Consider the following 20,708-nt stretch of genomic DNA (forward strand, 5'->3'; position numbering starts at 1 on the left):
CTCGTTGTTTTCAACTTTATCAGGTCTGTATTCCGATTGCGGTTTGCCCTCTTGATCTGGGACGAGAGAGATAGAGAGAGAGAGAGAGAGAGAGAGAGAGAGAGAGAGAGAGAGAGAGAGAGAGAGAGAGAGAGAGAGAGGAGGGAGAGAGAGAGAGGAGGGAGAGAGGAAGTGGTGGAGTCCCCCTTCCTCTCCTCTCGATCAAAAGACACCACGCGACGCGGCGTCCAGCTTTGACTGGTTTTCGTTTTGAGAGGCGTGCGGATCGCGCGTTCCATTCGCGTGGAGTGCCGCGGGGCCGCGGCGTGGGAAGCGGAGACGCCGGGCAAGGACGCCAACACAGCCAGCGGCGACACAGTAGGTAAAACTCAAGTGTAACGTTGCCCTCTCTGTTTTCAAGCGTAATCCACTGTCAAAAGTAGGTTGGAAAATGAAATAAAGTGCGTTCCAGTTCCAAAGCTCCTCCGAAAATTCATAAAAACTTCATTTTCCAACAAAAAAAAATTGCCTACAGTAACTTTTTAGGTTTAACAGTGGTCATACTGTCGAGTAAATACAAGCTGCCAGCTCACCTGTGGCAACACAGACCTCACACGCAGTGTCAGCACTACTCACTCTTGCGGGGCCGTTGCGTGTAAGTGCACACTCAAAGCCGTGAGGTACAATGAGTTCACACCGTGACTCTCGTGTGTGTGTGTGTGTGTGTGTGTGTGTGTGTGTGTGTGTGTGTGTGTGCCTCGGACGTGACAAATCTATTGTCGTGGAGTAATGCCGTGTATGCCGTTCTTTCATTCTTTCCCTGCTTTCACGGGAGGGCGGCGGCGGATTATGAAATAACATGAAATTTGTATGGACGACATTTGTGAGCCCGTTCTCGGTTTTGTGCCATGTGCTTTATTGTGATGGCACCACATTTTGAACCCGCCCCGCTCGCGCCGCCTGCCTTGCCCTGCGCCGCCGCGCGCCGCGCCTCCGCGATTTTTGTTTTCCCTCTCTCTTTCGGCGGAAACTCCTCTGTTGTCAAGTCATATCCCCGCTGCAGGCGACCTCCTTAGGCACGGCGGCGCGGCGCGGCCGAGGTGGAATAATACACACACACGTGCACCAGGCGGCCCCGAAATAATTCTTGTAAAAGCCCACGAAAAATAAAATGCAAAAAAATACTAGGAAGAACGTTATGCGACAGCAAGCAGGAATCTGAGTTGGCAGAGTGTTCGCGAAGAGGGTAGCTGTGAGTGGGACGTGGGCGGGTGGCGGCCAAATTGATGGGCCCGATTTATACCGTGTGTTCCGGGCGATGTCATATGGAACAACGGCAACCACGGCCCGGATGTGAACATGCCGAGTGGAGGAGGGAGGGAGAGAGAGAGAGAGAGAAAGAGAGAAAGAGAGAGAGAGAGAGAGAGAGAGAGAGAGAGCGAGAGAGAGAGAGAGAGAGAGAGAGAGACAAACAAAGAGGTCTTACGTTCCTCCCCCTGTCTCACCGCCCCCACCAGCTGGAAGGTGCTAAAGGAGTGCGGCGGCGTCAAATCCGGTACAGCCGAGCGGTTTGTCTCGTTTTATCCAATAGAGAAAGAAAACCAAGCGGATAAAATAAAGGAACAACTGAAAACCCAGAGACTTGTCAGTGAGCTTTCACTGGATTTGTGCACGTGCTTTTGGAAATGACGGGGATATTGTCGCCGTTAGCGAAGTTTGCGACGCGCACTGCCTTCTCTGGCTCTGTGTATGTAAGGCGTGTGATTCTCTCTCTCTCACACACACACACACGCGCGCGCGTGTTCGCTGTGCCCGCGGTTGCCGTTACGCCGTGGCACCGTTCGTACGCGTCCCCCTTCCGTATCCGCGGGTAGTGAAACACGGTGTCCTTTAAAGCGAGACAGTTTTATATCCACGTCGCTTTAGCATTGCAAACGGGCCGCGCCAGGCAGGCAGGCAAGGCAGGCAGGCAAGGCAGGCCAGGCGGCGCGGGGAAACTGGGGCAGCCAAGGCGCAGGTTGCGTCGTCCTGCCGCTGCGAGTCCTGCGCACATTTTATCCTGACGGGATGAAAACACATCTCCGTGATTGATGCAGCCGGGGCGGGGCGGGGCGGGCGGGCGGGGCGGGCGGGGGCGGGCGGGGCGGGGCGGGCGGCGGCGGGCGCGCGGCGGGGCGGGCGGGGCGCGGTGGACGAGGCCGCAAAGTTGAGGAGCACGTCGCGCCGCCGCTTCCTGTGTCCAAATCAAACAGCCGTCCGCCCAATGGCGATATCGCAGATTGAGGAAAAATAAAATAAATAAATAGAAACGGGCAATAAAAAAAAAAGAGAAAAGTGGCCGGCTCTGCGATGCGAGCAGCTCGTCCTGCCTCGTCAACGTTATGATAATATCTCTGCAGGCTAATCGAGTGGAGTGAGTGAATAATAAAACTCGACAGACTTTGGACAACTTAACCTTTTTTTTTTTGCGCCGTCTTTGACTGGTTTGTTTTTCTCAAGCATTGTTAGAGTTATCAGTCGCGGAACATTCGGCCAGGGGAAGAATGCGCCCCGAGCGCAGCAGCGCAGCGGGCCAGCCGGGCAAGCGCAACAAAGTAAGAGAGGAACTCCGGCACGCCTCGGTACGCCCCGCCCCGCCCCGCCCCGCCCCGCCCCGCCCCGCCCCGCCCGGCATGGACCGCTAATCAAAACATGGTCCCGTCGCCGTCCCACCCACCCGTCGTCCGAAAAGAACAAGTGTCCGTCGTGAAAAGTGTATTTTCTGACGCCCCGACGGCGACCCCGCCCCGCCCCGCCCCGACCGCCCTCCCCGACCGCCCCGCCCAGACCGAGGTGCTTTTCCAGGAAAGAGGAGAAAAGGGTCGGCGAGTTTGTCTACGTGATTCAAGTCGCTTATCCTTGCAGGGCGGCAAAGTAGAGCTGTTGGCCGTCCACTCCGGCCACTCAGGCCAGTCCGGGGCGTGCAGCACTCAGCAACGCGACGCAGTCGACGCACCAGTGCGGCACGTGCACCACACTGTGCAAACAGGGTACACTCTCACTCACTCACTCTCAGGACCGAGTACTCAGAAGAGCTTTGGGGCATGCCACTCGATTTGATTTCAATTGTCTACTTGAAATGAGCATTGCATTTGTCTCGTTGAAAGAAACGTAGCAACTTTTAGCTGGCTAATGTCAAGCTCAAAATAATGAGACAAATGAACCATGCCTGTCACGTTCCTTTGAGTGTGACCAGTTACGTTTAAAGGAACGTATCAGTTTTCACAATCCAGGGTATGTGACGTCACATTCGTTGAATAACAGCATACACTTTCCTGGGAGTGTACGGAGTGCACTGCTGAGTGTGCGGGACACGCGGAGGACACGTGCTGGCACTGCTTGCGCACCGCTTTCGCGCACCTTCCGCCGTTCTCCCATTTTCCGCCAGTCTTGCCGGCGACGGCGACGCCAGGGGGACGGACGATTAATAACGCGAGGCCGGATTGCACTCAGCGGGCCGACTCCTGTCTCTGTCTCTCTCGCACTCGCGGTGCGCCTCGAAGGCGTGCGAGAGAGACGGTGCGCGGGGCGGGAGGCAAGAAGGCGTTTCTGTTTCGCCATGTTCCCGCACCCCTCGCGTTTTATTTGCGCCTTGCTGCGCTATTTAAGCGCCTTATCGACGCCCCGGTAAAAGTTGTAATGTGAGGCAGGCGAGGGCTGAAGGCTGCTGAAGGCTGAGGGGCGGTCGCAGGGCTGCGGGGCTGGGAGGGCATGAGTGAGGGGTCCTGGTCTGCACAACGACGAAGATGAAGGGTTCAGTCTTCGATGACAGATGGCTCGGAGGCGTACTCCCTGCAGCTGGAGCGGCGGGGCCGAAGTGGGAGCGTGGAGGGGAAGAGAGAGGGAGAGAGAGAGAGAGAGAGAGAGAGAGAGAGAGAGAGAGAGAGAGAGAGAGAGAGAGAGAGAGAGAGAGAGAGAGAGAGAGAGGGGTCAAGTGTGCGCTGCAGGGGCTGGAGCGGGCTGGCTGGAGGGACGCCGGCGGCCGGGCGCTGCCGGGCGGTGCTCGCCGGGCCGGCTTCAAAGAACATCTCCACGGAAGGACCCTACCCCAGCAGCCCGCCCGTCCTAGACCGTCCTAGACCGCCCTCACTGTAAACGGCACAAGCGCCGTGGAGGTAGGCCACCCAACGGGCACTGGCGCGGCGGGCACGGCGGGCGGGGCGAGGCGCGCGCCAAGAGAGCGGACTTCCCTCCCCGGGGCAAACGAGGCCGCCTCCGCCTCGCCTCACCGCCGCCTCGCTGGGCCCCTAGGCGCTGCAGCCACGCCGGCCACGCCCCGCCCGATTCCCCTCGCAAAATATCCCCGAATAAAACACATTTCCTATTCCGGGTTCCGGGCGGGGCGCACCGAGGCGGCCCGAGGGCGGACTGCCCTGGCACCCCTGGCGAGGCCATGGCGAGGGCATGGCGAGGCCCAGGCCGCGCAGGTGCACCCCGGGTGTCCGGTCCATCATGCGTGCCACCGGCCAGAACGCAATCTCCAGCAGCTCGGGGCCTGCACGCCTACACGCCGCGCTGGACAAGGTGCACACCGCACACCCCGCCCCGCGCCGCCCCGCAGGCTGGTTCCGAAAGTCTCCCTCTGTCTCTCTCGCACTCACGGGCCGTTCGGTTCAGGTGCGACAGAGACGGGGCTAGCGACGGAATCAGCCTCGCCCGTCTCGTCAAGCCCTGCCGGTGTCCTGCCAGTCCTGCCGGCGTCGTGGGACGCGCACGCATCATTAAACAGCTATGATTATAAATCATGACAGGGGGAGCGTGTGGCGCGCGGCGTGTGCGGCTTGAGGCGGGGCGGGGTGGGGTGTGGTGGGGCGGGGTGGGGCGCGGCGTGCTGGGGCGGGGCGGCCGCGGTGAGGCAGTTAAGTAGACCTTAACACATTGGGCCTTCCTTCTTGTTCACTTTGCTATGTATGACATATGAGGTGCTGTCGCCACCTTGCCGCGCCCCTGCCGCCCGTTGTGCCTTGACGCGCGGCCCCCGAGCACACCGAGCACGTCCCGGCGTAATTCTTTCGGGTAAGTGATGAGTTTGGGTTTCGCGTCAGAGGCTTTTTAGAGAGATTGCCCGGGGAAGTCAGGTGGTCGAGCCCGCATATTCGTAGTAACGCGTTAAATGGCCGGCTAGCTGCAATGGAGCAGCTGCCTCCCTTTATGAACATTGTCGTAGCGAATTGCGGGAATGCGTCATTACACTGTTGGACCGACCTTTCTAGGCAAAAACCTGCGGTGGATCATTTGAAAAAATCCAGCCCGCCATTTTCCTGCCCTCTTCCCGCCGACTTTGTCTGGCAGTGCACCGCGCCGACCTGCGACTAACCAGTCGTTCAAACAGGCCGTTAAACCGTGAGGGACGGGTCTGGCGGCCGCGGCCCGGCGGCCCCTGCGGCCCCGCCCCTCCGCTCCGCTCCACTCCACTGCTTTGGCTCTGGCTCGCGCCGACTTTATTTATGAGTTGTAGTGATCTGTCTAGACGAGACTGTCAGCGTTTCTTTTGAAACACTCCTGCCCTTGCAACAACGCGCTGCAGGCAGCGCGACCCCCCCCCCCCCCCTCCCAAATCCCTCGCCGCCGTTTGGCGCCTCGCAACTCTTTGGCGCCCTTCCCTGGCTGGGCCTGGCTGGACCTGGCTGGGCCCGCGACTACGTTCTGACCGCCTTTTCGGGGGCGTTTTCGGCCGTCTCTGTTTCGGGGGCCCTTTCGGGGGCTTTTTGGCGGCCACGACGCCGCGCCCACCGCGCGGCCGCACGGGGCAGGCCGGCCGGGCTGGGCCGGGCCGCGCAGTACTGCTTGGTATGTAAATGCGCGCGGTGTCTGTGTCTGGCCCGTGTTTGTTGAGGGTGTGCGTTTGAAATGGTAATTCCGGGCGACATGTGGAGGCTCGGCCTAGCCGCGGAGCGCCGCGCGGCGTCCCTGCGTCGCCCTGCGTCGCCCTGCGTCGCGCAGCCCAGTGCCGGTGCGCCGAGCTAGTGCCCTAGCGGCCCTGGACGCACTGGAGCCCCACCAGTGCCCACCAGGCCCCACAGTGTGGGGCGGGGCGGGGCCGGCACAGACGTACCCCAGTTTGTGTGGTGAGTGACCGGGCCGGCAAAGGGCTTGCAAAGGACTCCAAAGACAACTTGCTCAGTGTTTGCACACTATTTGCACAAGGGTTTGCACGGGGTTTGAACGGGGTTTGCTTAGGGTTTCCTCGGGGTTTAGCACCGGATTACTATTTCGCAGGTTGCCCGGGGTTACTCCTTGCAGCCCGCGGTATACTGCGAAGGCAAGATGGTCGCTGTTAGGTCTGAAAATCCTTCTCCAATACCTCCGACTGGGTTGGACACGGCGGCATTTTTGGCCACTTTTGCCCGGTTTTCCCTCGCGAAATTCCCATCTCCTGCCCCATCGCAGTGCCATCGCGGGATTTTTGTGGGCCACGGGGGAGCGGCGCAGAGCGGCGCAGAGCGGCGCGGAGGGCCAGGTGTGGGCCTCGCCTGCCTTCGGTCCATGTACATCTTTATGGATCTCTCAAGACTTTCCTGCCCCGGCTGCACGATGATGGCCCAGAGCGAGGCCCGGCCGGATGGGACAGGCTTGATTTTGGCGCACCGAAGAAAATGGGAGAAGTGTGTGTTTTTCACGATTGCTTTCCAATCGATTGTGGGCCGCATTCTTCGCGCCTCGCACGGCGCGGTCGGGGCCGGGCTGGGTGCACGGCGTGGGCAGTGGGAATTTAATAAAGTGATTGCGTGTCCGGTGGACGGGCTGGCGGGGCGGCGGGCCGGCGGGCTTGGCCGTATTGCTGGAGGAGATGCCGCGGACCGGACCGGACCGCCCGGACCCGCCGCATTCCACCTCGCCGCGCGCCAAAGCCAAATATTGTGGCAGGCAATTGCCTCGCTGATGAATTTCAGGAACAACGTATTGAAATTATCGGAATGCCTGACTTGGGAGCGTGAAGGTGGGAAACCGCATTGGTCGCTCGAACCCAGTTCAAGTCGGGCTTAATGTCGACCAATTCGAAACGTTGTGGGGTCTGCTGCTGACTTCGGACGGCCACTGAGTCCCAGCTAGCTTAGGTCCAAGCGTTATATTTCTGCTATATTTTGTAGGGATATTAAGACGTTGGTCAACTAAAACGGACAAAAATAGGATTTTCCAGAACAATTTTCTATCAATATTTCTAGAGTAGAAACATGGGTAGGTCAACTGATATATGCATGTTGAAGGGCTGCCCCCGTACGAAAAACATGTGTCCACCGAGTCTGCCACGCTCGCCGCTGTGGGTATTAAAGGATTATGTAGACGCCAGTGCAATGCCCCGCCCCGCCTCACCCCGCGCTCTCATTCGGGAAAATAGAGAGGCCTCTTGAGCGGGCAAACTTTTTATTTTCCTCCCTCTCGCTCTCACTGTCGTACACTCTCTCGCTCCCTCCCCCGCGCGCGCGCAATTTTTCACTTTTTGACTTGCCGCGAGCTCTCTCCCCACTTCCGGCCCGGCTGGCCTGGCCTGGCTGCCCCGCCGGCCAAACGGAGCAGATTGAGGCGTTGAGATTTACAGTGGTAGTTGAACAAGTTTGGCGCCTCTTCCGTAAGCTCTGGTTAATGGTGCCTCCCTCGGCCTCAGCGGCCTCAGCGGCCTCAGCCTTCGACTTGAGCAGGCCCTTCCCTTCTCGCGCTCCGTCTCGGCTCGGCTCGGCTAGGCTCGGCCCAGCTCGGCTCGGCTCGGCTAGGCTCGGCCCGGCTCGGCTCGGCGATTACCGTAGTGTGCGTGGCAGTACTTGTGGCACTGTTCGCTAACACCTCCCTCTTCACCCCGTGACCCCCATCCCATTCCCCTACGCACGACGCTCTCCCGCTCTAGCTTCACCACCTTCTCCTTTATCTTCTCCTCGCTCTCGTCATCGTCGTCCTCTTCGTCTTCCTCCTCGTCCTCCTCGTCGTCCTCCTCCTCATCCTCCTCGTCCTCGTCGTCCTCCTCTTCCTCCTCCCGCTCCTGCTCCTTCTCCTTCGAGCGACAATTTGCATCTGATTCAAACCGCAAACTCGTTTCATTTCGTTATACGAGCAAAAGTGCGACTGTGGGAGAATTATCGTGGATTTTATTAGAGAGAGGACGTGGCGATGTGGATCCCGGTCGTAGGGGGTGGGGGCGGCGCACCCGACTGGGAAAAGGGACGAAATAATGGCGGCTGGAAACCAATAGCGCCGGACAAGGAGGTCGCGCGGTGGCACGCTGCACGGTGGGCGGCCCAAAACGGGTTTTCACAGCTCGCCTGTCTTTTCGCGCAAAGTAAAAGCGAATTAATTAGGGGACTAGTGACCTCGGCGTTCGGACAGCGCGCTGCAGCGCCGCGCGAGGGGGAAGCACCACTGTAAAGCAGCTTGGCGGAGGGGGGAGGGGAGGGGTAACGGAGTATCGTGTTGTCGCCGGAGAGACGGCTAACGCACCCATCAAGAGGTGTCGCGTGAGGGTGCGTGTGATTGGGGAGGGGATGACTTTTGTTGGGGTGGCGCAGGGCTGCGCAGGGCTGCGCCAGGGAGGGGTGGGTGCATTGTTTGGGAGCATGTGGTGTGTTGGCGTCGGGTGACGAGGCTCGCGCGCCGCGCCGGCCGTGCCAGCCGTCTTGTCGTCGCTCTGTCTCTCTCGCACCCCCGCGTGACGCCGCGAGCGCGACAGAGACAGAGACGTTTTGGCTTGCCGTGCGCCAGTGGCCTTGCCAGTGGCCCGGCAAATTCGCGCTCATCACGCGCGGCCCTCATTACTGGCCTGTGGTTTCCAAACAGAGCGCCGTCCCTCTCAGAACCGCGCGCGCCCTGGGTTCGAGTCCGGCCGGCGGTGGTGTGCCCGCCAAAAATAATTGAGTGCAAGTTCACTGCTGTAGCAGCACCGCTCCGGCTTGCCTGCCAGTGTGCCGGCGCGGCAGTGCGCCGGCAGATGTCCCCGCCTGACCTCCTGACCCGCAGCACCGCCCGCGCCGCACCATATGCGCTGCGACAGCGGGGGCATTCCGAACGGTGCCTTCGTCGCTCTGTCTCTGTCGCACCCACGGGGCGTCTCGCGGCGTGCGAGAGAGACAGAGTCGGAATGATCCCGCAGCCTCGCCTGGCTTGCGCGGCCGGGGGCGGAGAGAAGCAGAGCGGAGCGCACCGACCGCAGATGCTGGAATAGTAGCAGCGGCCGTGAATGCTCTACTCGTTGTCCTCGTCGGCGGCGTTTTCCTCGTCGCCCTCGTCGCCCTCGTCGCCGAGGCGTTAAAACGAGCAAACGCACGGATTAGCCGCTCGTCACGCGCGCCCATCATAAGCCGACGAAGGCCGCCCCCTTCGTCACGCGGATTCGCCGCGACCCGTCACCCATTTTCGGCTCCGTCTCTCTCGCACCCTTGCGGCACGCCACGCGCTCTGTCTCTCTCGCACTCATGGACGTCCTGGTGCGAGAAGGACCGACTCTCAGTCTGCTGTTCCGAATCGGGAGGCTGGTGGGACGGACGACGGCGTGCTTGGTGCGCGCTGCGATCGCTGCTGTCTTCGCTCCGGGCGATGCGAGGTGGGGACCAGTGGGGACCAGTGGGGACCAGTGGGGACGGACTTGGAACTGTGCAGATGCAAAGGTGTAGCGGAGGGCGACGCTGCCGGCTCGGGCCGCGACGCTGTTGTTTGCGATCAGGGTGAGCTCCGGAGGAAAAAAGGATTCCGTTTTATTTTTTACTTTTTACTTCTCGCTTGACCGTGACCCCTGTTACGGCCAAATGAGAGGCGGGCGTGTTTGATTCATTCCCGAAAACACACTCCGTATCACCGACGCGGCCCGCGTGGCCTCCGCGGTATCACGTCGCATGAAATACTGAAATATACGGATCAAAGCCCTGTGTCAACACGCTCGCATATTTTTGTGTGCCCGTGTTTGCTCAAGGTCAATTAACTCTTCAGGTTCGACGTGTGCATGCTGTGTGCGTGTGTACCTGTTTGCTTTAAATGGAAAGTGGCGTTTCGTTACTGTCGTTTTGAGTACCCTGTGCTCCTCACTGTTAAGACTAAAGCGTAGTATTACCCTCAGTTTTCAAGCGTAATCAGTCTTCAAGCGTAACTCTATTCTTGACTTAAGTATAGTTACGCTTTAGTTTTACCAGTGCTCTGTGCGTCTGAAAGGGAGCCGCATGCGTCTCTCCCCAACTCCCCAGTTTCCACTCCTCGCAAAGTACACTTTGAGCCCAAAATCTCGACACGCCCTGGAAGAAAAATTGAGTCTCTGCGGCGCGACGATCCTCTTCACACAACCCTTTTTCGAGCTCTCGGATCACCGGCCGGCCAGACGCGTGTTCGAGTATCTCGAGTATCTTTGCCGTGCTCCGTGCCGGGAGAGCCGGTAGGGCCCTGTCGCATGCACGAACAAGCTCAACCCCTCCCCTCCCCCACCCTCTCATTTCTTCCCGGCCCAGCCCCGAGGGACTCGGCTGCAGCCCGGACCCCCTCCCCTCCCCTCCCCCGCCTCCCTTCGTCAACCCGGCCAGTCAAACGCAGAGGCCGCAAGCGACGGATCCATATCATTTGGCCGGAGCGACAAAAACATTTTGTATTAAAAGAGAGAGAAAGAGAGAGAGAGAGAGAGAGAGAGAGAGAGAGAGAGAGAGAGAGAGAGAGAGAGAGAGAGAGAGAGAGAGAGAGAGAGAGCGTGCCGTAAATCTCCGGCAACACACGGAAGATAGCCGCCTTTGGTGGTTCCGGCCGTTCCGGTTGTGTCACGGCCCCGCGGCTCGCGGGGCGGGGGGATAGGGGTGCACGCATCGCGAGCATCGCGCATGGCGCGTGTTTGGACAGCGGACTCATTCGTCGCTCTGTCCGTCTCCCTCACACCCCAACGGTGCACTGCGAGTGCGAGAGAGAGAGAACACGGTTCGGACTGCCGAGGGGACAGCGGCGCGCATTTCACCGATCGCGTTTCCAGCGCAGTCTGGCCGTGTGTACAGTGTATACAGCGTTACAGTGTACATCAGTCATTCGATATTGTGGCATCGCGCTTCGAAGCACTCCTCTCCTCGCTGTGGAGCCGTCGAGGGAGAACGACGGGCCGCATTTGCAAAGGGGTTTGCATTTTTAATGTTTGCAGTGTAGTCAGTCCCGGCCATGGACACGCCACCTTGGTGACGTAAACGAAACGAGAAATGGAAAACAAGGCTCGATTGGTGGGGCTTCCCCCCTCCCCCTCCGCGCGGCGTACCCGTCACCCCGTCCCTACGCAATCCTCGTCTCCGCGGGGCTTCCTGTACCACTGCGGCTGAGCGGGGCGGGGCGGGGCGGGGCGCGGCGGGGCGGGGCGGGGCGGGCGGGGCGGGCGGGGCGGGGGGGCGGCGGGGCGGGCGGGGCGGGGCGCGGCGGGGCGGGGCGGGGAAGGACGCCGAGGTCACGGCTAGGAGCAACACCAGCCAAATGGAAAATGAGAAAGGGTCACTCAAGTCGCTACACCGTAACTCGCACCCCACGGCCCGAGGCCGACGCGCCGCCCGGACGGGAGCTGGCCGCCGTGGAAGCCCTGAAAACTCTGTCGACCCCGCGAGGCGCCGAGAGGGGTGTGATTGGAGGCTCAGTCCGTGCCTCTCTCTCGCACTCTTGCGGCGGCTCTAGAGGCACGAAAGAGAGACAGAAGAACACTGTGCGCGGAATCGCCCTGCCGAGTTGTGTGTCGGGAAGCAGGTACACTAGGATAGACCGGTTGCTAATGCGTGCGTGGAGGCACGGGACGTGTCAGCCGGTCGGAGTGAGTGGCAACTTGCCGGCGTGGCGTGCCATGGCCCCGGTGGCGTGGGACGAATTTGCTTGATTGACCCACTAGGCCATTACCGTGATGGGGTGCCCCCGGGCGCCCCGCCCCGTCCCGCGAGCGTTGAATGCGAGGAAGACATTCAAACGGTGTAAAGGGAACGGCGCGGCGTCAGGCGCCAAAAAAAATTGTTTGATGCCGGTGTTTGAACCCAGAGCCAGAGGCTTGGTCGGAAACCCTATCTGAGGCGGCGGCGTGGCGGGGCGTGGCGGGGCGTCGCGGGGCGTCGCGGGGCGTCTGCGTCTCTGGCGAGGCCGGCGTGATGTCTTTGTTTCCCTGAGCCCGCTCGGTCGGGCGGCCTGGCGGCCTCGCGGCCCCCGCTCAAAGGGGAGATATTCTACGGCTTAATTTGATTCAAATAGAGCCGACAGAAGTGGCAGGCCGCTCTGGGCGCGTCGCCGAGGGCTGAGGGGAACAGTGGAACCAACCTAGAGAGAGAGAGGCAAGTCCGCCCAGTGCTGCCAACTTTACTGTTTTGAAATCCGTTACGTTCTGCCCCGCTCCGCCCGAACTCCATCAAGCCACGCCATGGCTGGGCTGCCCAGGCTGCCCCGGCGACGGAAGTGGGGCATATATACTTGCGACGGCGAGCGATACATCCGGGCGAAGCGGGGCGACCCAGCCAGCAGCCAGCCAGCAGCCAGCCAGCGGGGCCAGCGGGGCCGGGGCGGAGTATTTACTTGAGAGCCCCCTAACTCGGCTAATTCGTGACTGCCAGAGTCATTGTCACTGGGGCCGGGCCAGGCCAGCCAGGCCAGCCAGGACTGCCGGGGACTGCCGGGTACCCGAGGGGGCCGCGCGAAGTGGCACCAATGGGGACCCCGCCAAGCGGGCCGGGCCGCGCCACGCCACGCCGCGCCGCGCCACGGCACGCCAAGCGGGGTGCACGAAGAAAGGAGTCTGCCCGTGGTGAGTGGGGGCAGAGTGCGCAGGACGCCGCCGGCACTGGTGTAAAGCAACCGGGGGAATTTTCTACTACTTTTGTACATTAGAAAGTTTCTGATGAGTGCATTTTCATTACATATGTCTGCTATTTGATGCCCTTAAATGTAGTCGTTCGATTTCATCGCAATAAAAATTGGGCGCCTAGCCTATTCTTTGAAACATGAGCACGCCGACGAAGGTACCAAGGGCGCCAGGGACACACGATTTCGCCAGAAGTCAGTCAGCAGGACGGCAAGGGCGGTCAAGGACTTGTCAGTCATCCACCGCGCTCGCAAGGGACTCAGCGCGACTCGGTCCGCGAAGACTGCTGTCAGCTTCTGTCAGTGCATCGCGGCGCGTCGCGGTGCCATGAAGCCGCCAAGTCATGAAGCCGCCCCGCCGCCTCGCCGCCTCGTTCCCCGCCGTGTCCATGCAAATTTCTCATCCCTTCCCCTGGGCCGCCGGCCGGCCCTGCAGACTGAGAGTCCCTTTGGTCGCTCTGTCTCTCTCGCTCTCGCGGGACGTCCCGTGCAGGTGCGAGAGAGACGGAGCGGGGCCCGGGCCGCAGCCTGTGTCACTGCTGGCACGCTGGCTAGGCACCGCTGGCCTCGTGAGGAAACGGCGGCGGGTGACGCGGGGACGCGGGGAGTGGAGCGGCGGCCGGATTGGGAAAAAGGGCGGAGCAGGGACGCCAGCGGACTGATTCCGACAGTCTCTCTCTCTCGCACTCACGGGGCGTCCCGCTCGGCGCGAGAGAGACAGAGCGACTCTGCAGCCGAGGCCGCTGTGGCTCAACGGCTCACGCACGTAAATCGCCAATTAATAGCTCTTATTATTTATGGTTTAGGAGATCAAGGGTCGCTGCTCCCCTCCACCGACGCGCTTTCCATCCCCAGCAGAGCGCTGTGCGCCATTTTTATTTTTTTTCCCAGCAGGGTCGTGCCGGGTCCATCTCACGGCGTATATGTGGACAATGCGAGCGTGCCGGACTGCCGCCGGGGGAGATCACCGTCGGTGTGTGTGTGTGTGTGTGTGTGTGTGTGTGTGTGTGTGTGTGGTGTGTCCTCGTCGGTGTGTGGGTGTGTGAAAATGAATTCCTGGCGCCCGGCTTGCCCTGCTTGCTCGGCTGGCCAGGCCTGCCTACTTGCGCGCTGCCCCGCTGCCCCGCTGCCCCGCCACTCAGCCACTCCCACGCCACATCCGACCGATTCATCCGCGGACAAACACGCGGCCAGCCAATCATCGCGCGGCGATTACCGGACTTTGCCTAGCGACCTGTTCGGCCAGTGGCGGATCCAGGGCCGGCCTTGGGGAGGGGGCAGTGGCCCCCTTTACCCGCTTACAGGGGTGAAGTATGGCTTTTTGCCTACCTTTCAGGCGGCCGTCCACGTGTCGTTGGACAGAGCAGGCCTTTGCCCTCCCCTTTGTGTCCGTGGTCGACTCCGTTGTCAGATCAGCGACCTCGAAACCCGCCATGACCGAGGCTCGAACCTCCGGCTTCGGGTTCACGTTTTTTTGAACGGGGTACTCTATATGCCAGGGCGGGAAAAAAGGGCAAGGATGTGAAACTGTGAGAGCCCCGCCGTGCCGCCGCAGCGACGGCCTGCCTCCTCACGAGGAGTAGTGCGCTTTCGTGTCAACTTGTCTTCGGGTCCAGCGGGGCTGCCACGGGGCTGGCGGGGCTGGCGGGGCCGGCGGGGCTGGCGGCAGCCAGTCAAACACGCGGCGCGCCGATGGGAAAGAAATAGAGGGGGAGGGGGAGAGAGGGAGAAGCACAAAGAGGCGCGCCGCTCCGCTCAAATTAGAATGCGATATTTCACGATGCGCCCCCTTCCCCCTCCCCTCCCTCTCCAACGCCCCACTGTGAAGACGGGCCGCGCACAGAGAGTGCAAGGCGCCTGTCGGATCCAGGCGGCCCGGCAGGCCCGGCTGCTGCTCTGTGCCCCGCGAGCCCTGCAAGCCCTGCCTGCAAGCCCTGCACCTGTAAGCGACACGCCTTTGGCGCCTCCATTCATCGTTCGCGCGGACGCCTCTCTCTCCTCCTCTTCCTTCCTTCCGGCCCCACCCTCGCCGCGTAAATCCGCGAGCCGCTTTTGAAAAGGGACAAAGTAAACAGCCGCCTCTATGCACCTCATTTAAATTCAATAATGGGGATTAGCTTGATCCCGACACTTTGGAGGAGCGGCCGGCTTCCCTGGAGGGGGGCAGTAGGGCGCCGAGAGAGAGAGAGAGAGAGAGAGAGAGAGAGAGAGAGAGAGAGAGAGAGGGGGGGGGAAGGGAAGAGATCCGAAGGTCAAAATGGGTGGTGCGGTAGAGGAACAAGGTGCCGTAACAACATCACCAAAAACAACAAAACCGTGAACCTTGAAAACAAAGGTGATCCAAACAAGAGAGCGTTCAAATCGGTGGGCTTAAAATCATTTCGAGGCTGCGCGGTATGGCGGTGCGGCTTCGCGGTGGCTGTTGAGGTTCCGGAGAGTTGATTCCCCCCTTTGTCTTTCCGTGATGTTTGCCCGTCCGTCCGTCCGTCAGGGCTAGCAGCAGCGTGCAGTCGGACGGGCCGGCTGACAGGCAGACAGACACACAGGCAGACGGAAGAGTGCCGCTAATGCCGGTTTAATGAATTGGCCGATCTGAAACGTATTCGCAGAGGCCACCATTAGTGGCGCTGATCCAGTCTCTGTGTGTGTGTGTGTGTGTGTGTGTGTGTGTGTGTGTGTGTGTGTGTGCGCGTGAGTGAGTGAGTGAGCGAGTGAGTGAGTGGGCGTGAGTGTGAGTGTGAGTGTGAGTGTGAGTGCGAGTGCGAGTGCGAGTGCGAGTGTGAGTGTGAGTGTGAGTGTGAGTGTGAGTGTGGTGTGAGTGTGAGTGTGAGTGTGAGTGTGAGTGTGAGTGTGAGCTTCAGTGTGAGTGTGAGTGTGCGTTCGGACCCGTGGTGGACCCTTGGTACCCAGTGTAAACGTCCACCCGGCCTAGCAGAGCTCTATATTGGGTGATGATGAGCCACAGGAGGTTTCTGACAATTCGGGTGAGCAGTCGCGGAGGCTCCCTCAAGCCACTCGAATCGTGACGACGGCATGAATGCGACGGGGCGAACGCACTGCGGCAATGAGTGAATGGCATTTCGAGGAGGGTGTCGTCGACGTCAAAGGAATTCGGTTTTCGTTCGCGTTGCGGCCCGACTCGGTGATTGTTCGGCGCAAAACGGCCTAAAGTGCGCTCATTTGGAGCGGATATAGCCTTCCCTCTGTCCGAAGGCCGAAGGGTCCGAAGCCCTCGAGAGCGAGCCGGAGCTAGCCCAATGCGGCTCAGTCTGTGTGCTTAGCTGCGCCTATCACGGCCTGGTAACGACGTTGTCACCCTTGTATGCAGACGCCCCGCCCCGCCCCGCCCCGCCACGCCCCGCCACGCCCCGCCACGCCCCGCCCCACCCCGCCACGCCGATCTCGATGTAAATCTGCCACCCTTCTTTGGTCCCACACAAACAACAGCCCCCAGGGCCGGCCGGGCCGGGCCCCAGCGTCAGGGGTTCGCGGCGCGGCGGCGCGGCGGCGCGGCGGCGTGGCGGCCTCCGCGTCGGGGCGGGGCGGGGCGGGGCGGGACGGGGCGGGGCAGTGGCGGCACGGCGCGCGAGGGAATCCAAGCACCACCATAGCTAATCCCTTCCCCAACGTCGAATGGATCAGATAAGCGTACAATAAGACCTCCCTTTGTCATAGAGGGAGGCCGCCGTCGCCGCCGCGGAGGCCAACCCCCCCCCCCCCCCCCCCCGCCCCCGCTGCAGCTGCTGCGGGGCCCTAAAAGCAGCCGTCCCCTTTCGCCGGGTGGAAACTTGGCCGAAAATCGCTTCCCCTCTCTATACAGCCCCTCCCCCGTGCCATCCTCGGCGCGATAGCGGAGCCGGGAGCCCGGCGGAGCAGTGGAGCAGCGGAGCAGCGCGGAGCAGGGCGTTGAAATCAAATATCAGCGCGGGAATGCTTTCGTGCATCGCCAAAAAGCGCCAATTCATTTCCAGAGCCCCAAAGGGAACGACGCGTCGCTGGCGTTCGCGTGTGTGCGTGTGTGTGTGTGTGTGAGTGTGTGAGTGGCTGTGCCTTTGGCTGCTATTGCATTCTTTCTGATGCCGGGTGATGCTGGCCGTGGCAGGCAGGCAGGCAGGCCACTCCGCCGGCCCGAATTATTAACGCGTCAGGGCGAAGCAGCCATAGCAGCCGATAAGCGGCCCCGGCCACGCGGCCGCGCCCCGCACGCCCCGCACGCCCCGCACGCCCCGCACGCCCCGCACGCCCCGCACGCAAACCGATTCGCATCCACATCCGGGCCCAAGGAACAAGAAGAAAGAATTCGGAAAACGTGAGAGAGAAGGGCACTGTCTGTTCCAAATCGGCGAGCTTTTTCTGTTTTTGGCTTGCTGCGGGACTTTTGGCGGCAGCCGGTTCGTTCGTCGGCCTCCTGCTACGCTGCCGCCGCCGCCGCTGCTGCTGCTGCTGCGGGTGCGCGTCGGTGGTGTGTCACTCTGGTACTTAATGTCTTACTTGGCCTCCTGCTCCGCCTGCTGCACGCCCCTCCCCTCCGCATGCGTGCGCACGCGCCACCTAATGGTAATCACAGGCCGCCTCTCGCTCGCCAGCTCGACGCGCACGCCGCGCCAGGCCATGCTTTGCTGCAGCAGCCTGCCCTGCCAGCGCGACACCCCGCGCCAAAAACCGTCCCCCGGATTCCGTCTATTCGCCCGGGCAGTGACTGACGCTCTCTCTCTCTCTCTCTCTCTGCCACTTGAAGCGCGGCTCAGAGCGCGAGTCTCGTCCGCGAATTCATCTGTTTCCGCGTGTGGCGGTCCGAGGCAGGGGAGGGGAGAGGGGAGGGTGTGCGCGTCGTCGTCGTCCTACCGCCGTCGCCCTCCTTTGAAACGAACCTTCGCGACGGGCCGCTGGCGTGGCCTGGCTCCGCCTGGCTCTGCTCTGGCTGCCTTGCCGCGCCGCGCCGTGCCTTCCCCGCTCGCGGGAGGGAGGCGGGAAAGGGGGAGCGAAAAAATGCATTACGAGCAAATTGTTTCTCGTGTTTCGCCGCCGAGGGAGTGTCTGCTGTCGGCCCGCATGCACCGAACACGGCGTCACGTGCGAAACGCCCCTACTCTGTCTCCCCCCTCCCCCCTCCCCCCATATGTGAGACGTATAGCCTCGCCGCGTCGCCGGAGAAGAGTGTTCCCCTCTTCGTCTCTCCGCCGTCCCTGCGTGCCCGTGTCTCTGTCACACCCCAATCCCAACAACCCGCGGGATGACGGCATCGGCTGGCAAAGGAAATTAAAGGGCGCTGCACACACATCAACACGCCCACGTTCACACGGCCACGCACTCGCTCGCTCTCTCTCTCACACACACACACATGCACGCACTCACACATACCTAGAGGCACGCGCCGTACCCGCTGCAAATGAGCTTGAGTGTGACGTGCGCGACCAGGTTTCAAAACCTTGCCAGATGGCCATCATCCTTTTCAAAAGTATTCAAACCTAAATATACGCTTTTACTGAAGAAGACCGCTCGGGCAAGCTTGCCTTTTTGGCCGGTACTTCTTTTTTTCCTCGTCGAGTGCAGCGCGTCCACGCACACGTACGGCCATCCGCCCCGAGCAGCAGCAGCCCCATAAGGCCCAGGGCAGCCCAGGGCAGCACAAGGCGCGCCGGGGCAGACCCCCTCCCCAATTAGAAGCGCGAGTTTTTCTTCTGATCTCGTATGATGGCATCAGGGAGCTGCTGCCGCCGGGCCTTAATCCCCCGTAATCCTCCCTCTCTCTCCCTCCCACTGCCTCCCTCACACTCGGGGACACACACACACACACACACACACACCACACACACACACACACACACACACACACACACACACTGACATTCCTTGGACGCCTCGTCGCTCATCGCGCCCCGCTCTGTTTTCCTTGGAGTCATTAGGCGGAATGGACCGTCCGAAATGCAATCATCGCCCCTTTATCGGCTTGTTAGCCCAAGCCCCTGCGAGGAGGCCGCCGACGAGCCCGACGGCGACGGCAGGACGACGGCGGCGGCCGCGGCCAGGACGAAGTCGACGGCGGTGGCCAGGGCGACGACGACGGTGGCGGCCAGGACGACGTCGACGGCGGACAGGGCGACGATACGAAGACGATGGCAAGCACGACGGCGGCAAGCACGCCGTGGAAGTGTAACGTGCCGAATAACCGCTTTGTCCTTGGCGCCCCGCTGCCACGCTACCACGCCGTCGCTGCGGCAGCGCTTGGGCGAGGCCGGCGAGGCCGGGGTGGAGCGCGGCGCCTAGCGTACGTTTCACGTTTTACACATGCTCGGCTAAGTTTCCCTTCCGCTCTTTTACAGTAACTAGGCTTCAAAGCATTCATCACTCGCGCGGTGACGGCGACGCCCCCCCCCCTCTCCCCCTTTCCCCCAGGCAGCAGCCGGCTCCGCTCGCTGGCGCCGCTAGCCCTGCGCCGGCCTTGCGTAACATTAGCTTTGTGCGAAAATGATGGAAACTCGATAAGGAATTATGAGACGGACTGGATCCGCGAACTGTTTGCGCACTCCCTAACCACCGCCTTCTGCCTCCGTCCCCCCTCCCTCCGCCTCTGCCTCCCTCTCCCTCGCCCTTGCTCATTTCCCTGGAGGGTTCCTTCGTCTTACTCCTCCGTATGTTTATCTCTCACATAAAGCCTCGCTAAGCCGTCCGCGCCGCGTCGCGTCCCCCACCCTCGCCTTGTTTCACTTTTTTAGCGGATCTGCTGCGACGTTCGATCGGATTGATCGGTTCCTCTCGAGGCCGCGTGGTCTCGCGTCGCAGCGGACCTCACACCCTACGGGACTCCGCCACTGGGAGGGACAGAGTGCGTCGACTTACTCTGGACACCGTCGTTCTACGCCCTCCATTGCCCCGGTAGAGAGTGCTAGCTATCTACCATTGAGATTTCGGAAGCTAATGGTAGCACTCCGCCGACATCAAACACCCGGCGATGATGATACCAGCCCTCGTTCGCGTAGCGCGAGTTTAATTCGAGGCCCCGTTTGGGGAAATCACGGCCCGCTGGTGGTGTAGTGGGGCCTTCCGGGTTGGCAGTGGAGTGGAATGCGCGGCGCGGCGCGGTGCGGCGGGCGGTGACACTGGAAGGGAGGCTGGCTGGCTGTCGGGCTGACGAGGCGAGGGGCTTGTCGCCGACGAGTTCCGCCCTCATTGTTTGATTCTAAGGGGGAAGGGTTATCTCTCATTCACTTTGGGAGGTGTGCTCGCGCGTTGTGTGCGTCTGCTTGTCTGTGTGCGTGTCCGTGTGTCTGTGTGCGTGTGAATTAGGTGGCGGGGTGCAGCGCGTGAACGACAGGATTACATCAGGGCTTGAGGCTTGAGGCGGCTTGAGGCGGAGGCGGCCGACCCCGCGCGCACTTTTACTGCTGAGCGTCATTTTACGAGTATCCGCCACGCTCCGGGACGCTGCTCCGGGACTCCGGCGGGGCTGCTTCCGAGGGTGAAGAGTCTCCCTCTGCCTCTCTCGCACTCGCGGCGCGTCCCGTACGGGTGCGAGAGAGACAGAGCTCGGAAGCAGCCCGCAAGGACTCCCGGCACGGCAAAATCAATGCGGCCGGAGCACCCCGGCGACACGGCGCTCTTGGAGGCGATGAGTGAAAAGAGTTGCCGCGGGGCATCGGGGAGGGAGGGGCGGGGATGACAACGCGGTGCTTTCTGGGCGGGGCTCGCATAGCCGCATCCACGCGCCTGTCGGAGGAAGATTAATTAGCCACTTGTTTTCTGCTTATGCAGGCGATGCTTCGCTTTCCTCTGTTGTGACGTTCGCTCCTCGTTGCCACACAGGTGTACGCGCACTATGCCCCCTCCACAGCACACAACACACACACACACGCCCCCCCCCCCCCCACACACACACACGGCGTGCCGATTGGCGTTCGTCACGTGTCGTGTGTTGCGGCGCTTGA

The 20,708-nt window shown here is 61.4% G+C and overlaps 1 protein-coding gene across 2 annotated transcripts in view; it reads left to right on the plus strand.

Moving 5' to 3' along the window:
* The first annotated feature begins 237 nt into the window (after positions 1-237).
* Positions 238-20,708, plus strand: part of LOC117653368 (neurotrimin-like) — a 239,936-nt gene continuing 219,465 nt past the window's right edge. The window contains exon 1 of one of the 2 annotated variants that reach the window (XM_034399020.1): positions 238-357. The gene's annotated coding sequence lies outside the window, so the exon portion shown is untranslated. Of the gene's footprint in view, positions 362-20,708 lie in introns of both variants that reach the window. The other variant, XM_034399012.1, reaches the window with a different exon arrangement.

This window comes from Thrips palmi, unplaced genomic scaffold (genome assembly GCF_012932325.1).
Source record: "Thrips palmi isolate BJ-2018 unplaced genomic scaffold, TpBJ-2018v1 HiC_scaffold_10, whole genome shotgun sequence".
NCBI classification, from domain to species: Eukaryota; Metazoa; Arthropoda; class Insecta; order Thysanoptera; family Thripidae; genus Thrips; species Thrips palmi.